Raw genomic sequence first — 3,283 nt, forward strand, 5'->3', positions numbered from 1 at the left:
TTCTCTGGAAACAGTAGCAGGACTCTCAGGAGTGCTAGATTGGAGTCAGGTGAGAGGGTTAAAAAATGACCTTATATTTTTGTTCTGTATTGAACCTTACAGTCAGCTTGTCTTGTGTTGTTCTTCTCTCCTGTATAATAAATCCTTTTTTTTATTGTTTTGTCTTCTTACTACTTACCTGTGGTAAAGTGATCTCGGGGAAACTGATATCCAAGGCTACTTATTCTACAGGAAGCGGGGCCTAAACATTCTTTCATAACCCAAAGGTAAACCACTTAGACCTGGCAGAGATTCCTTTGCTGCAGCTGTGAGCTCTAGTATAAGGGCAGTGGAGCTGAGGCTTGTGGGGATAAAGAGTGATAACTAAGGGCAAACCTTGTCTGTTTCTTGGGATAAGCAGCAGGCCAGTGGGGAGAAACCGGGACTCTGGAGGTACCCCCAATCTGGTTTTGTGACAACTGTCTTAACTCTGATTGGTGATACTACTGTTTTCCCCTATACTTAGGAAGATACAATACTTCTTAGGTAACGTTCTTTAAAATTATTAGAAAGATACAAAGTACAATGTAAAACTATGGACCACCTAGGGAAGTTCCTGAGAGGATGACAAGCAGTTGCCCATCACCACTTTTGGAGACCTCCCTGCTAAGAATAACCAAAACAATTTAGATCTGTCATGTAAGCTCTTTTCTAGCACCTCATGGCCACCTGTATCAAAAGCTGCTGAAAGATCTAGTAAGATCTGCAAGGCACGATTTCCCCTGCTAAAGATAACTAACTAAGGCCACAAGCACATTCTCTGTGCTGTATCCAAGATGAAAGCCAGACTGATTTAAGTCCAGAAAACAGACAGCATCCATATTTGCCTAGGACTGTAGGGCAATCACCTACTCACTGACCTTTCCCAAACGTGGGAGGTTGGCAACAAGGCAATAACTGGTTTAAGAGTCAGCATCAAGTGATTGTTTTTTGAGCAGGGGAAAAATAGATTTACATTAAATCTCAGATGAAAAACAAATAAACTTCTGAACTGTAAGAACAGAAGGCTGATTGTTAAGTCTACCTACATAAGGAAGCTGTTGAAACTTCTCTTTTAGGGGGTTTCAAAAAAAAGACTTAGATGAGGGGGGACGCTTAGGAATAGTTAATCTTTTAATCTCTATAGGACAGTGGTTCCCAACCATTCTTTGACACAACCAGCTGCTGGGAGTAGAGGGCGGCAGCGGCCCAGGGGCAGGGGAGCTCCTGTCATGCAGTATGACTTGTCATTTGTGTGTGGCACTGCTGACATTGCCCCCGCAACCCTCATTTGGGTCATGATCTGAGGTTGGGAACTGCTGCTGTAGGAGGATGTACTAGATGACACTTGAGCTAGGTACAGATGTTGCATCTATCCCTGGACAAGCTGTGCCTGTTTATCTTAGAACAGAAATATTCCAGGATTGGCTTGTGTACACACATCACCATCCTAACTAGGGTTTAGTGAATGCACTGCTACTTTTCTGCCATTGATTCAGTGATGCAATCCCAGGATAACTATTGAGATGTACTTTGCGATGCCCCAGGATAAATTATTAGTACTTTTAAGGGTTGATCCTGGACAATGGATTTGGATGTCAGTTTGTAGCCTTGGTCTTTTCCAAGTTTTTGGCCACATCCACATGAGCGTGGTCATTTGGTTCCTTAGGGACAACTAGAAGCAGCACACCTTGTGCCACCACTAGTTGTCCCTGGGAAAGTTTATGCCACATGCCCTCTGGTGTGGAGCAGGTTACCCCTGGTAGGGTAGGGGAAGCTGGGGCCAGCAGAGTTGGTCCCAGCAGCCATACCTGAGGTTCTGGGGGCCTCCTGGGGCTGCAGCAGCACCGATCCTGCTGCTCAGAGCTGCCGAGCAGCCAGAGTGTAGCTCTAGCCAGCCAGGCTCCAGTTTTGAGCTGTGCACACTGCCCTCATGTATGCCTCTCTGCTTTTGCTGTTCTTGTTTTTTGCGTGGGTTTTTTTTTTTTTTTTGTGTGTGTGGATATTTTGGGGTCACCCCACACACACACACACACACACACACACACACACACACACACACACACACACACTGCCCCCTTGCAGTGTAGAGAACAGCTGAATGTGCGGTATGTGATGCCTCAGACGTGTCTGCAGAGCCACATACTGCATAGCTGCACTCATCTGGACATGTCCTCTGAGTCTATGAACAGATTGGGGCCTGGGATTTTCAAAGGTTCCTGAGAGAGGTATGCATCTAGTTCCAATTGCATTTCAGTTAGGAGTTCCTGACTGACTTTACATATATTCCTTTTAAAATCCCACCTGAATTTCTACATACTTCAATTAAAAAAAAAAAAAGTCCTGCTAATCTAAAGCTAAAATAAACATTGCTAAAAGCAGAAATATATTTCTATGAGTTCTGTGTTTTACATTGTTTTACATAATGAGAATATAACACCAAGCCACAGTATTAATGCTGTCTCCTCTATCTCCCTGGTAATCTGTCCCAACTAACATAAATGTATGGCAGGTAGTATCAGTAGGAATGTTAAATGGCATCTAGATTGAAATTGGGAAGCAATGTTTCAGCAATAAAATGTGATTGGATAAAGTTTAGTTCTCAGACTTAATATTAGGGTGGGGGGAGCAGGATAGGGAAGAGAAAGGAGGGGAATACCAGATGTTATGGGGAAATAAATTCCTCAGAAATTAAGAAACACAAGCAGATACCTAATGATTTTTAATAATCCTCAGGAAATAAATTTATTGCTGGTAATATTTTCACATTAAAGTTCAGCTAATTGCTGTTGCTCCTTGCTATACATTTTAAGAGATTTCTATTGGCATCAAACATCCATTTAAAAGTGTGTGTGTGTGTGTGTGTGTACAGACACACACACACACACATACTAATTAACAATTACAGCATAGTATCTCTTCCATTAAAAGTGAGTTGCTATATAATTATTGCACAAACAGTCCTGGGTATGACCATAAACTGCATCTGATTGGAGGGCCTTGTGGCAATGTAGTGGGGCTATACGTGGCAGAGTAGCTCCTATAACACACTACAATCTTGTAACCTCCAGAGCAAGGCGGGTATAGGGCACCCCAAAGCCCTATCTTCCACTGCCTTGTAGAAAGGCTAAGGGACAGAAATGCACCCTTGCTGAGGCATTAGGCAGTCACCAGAAGTTCTTATCTGTTGTTTCCTGGCAGACGCTATAGGTATTGAGGCACTGAACATCTGGACTTGGTCTGGCCTTTAGATTCTGTCTCAATG

This window comes from Alligator sinensis, unplaced genomic scaffold (assembly GCF_000455745.1).
Source record: "Alligator sinensis unplaced genomic scaffold, ASM45574v1 scaffold348_1, whole genome shotgun sequence".
In the NCBI taxonomy this organism is placed as follows: Eukaryota; Metazoa; Chordata; order Crocodylia; family Alligatoridae; genus Alligator; species Alligator sinensis.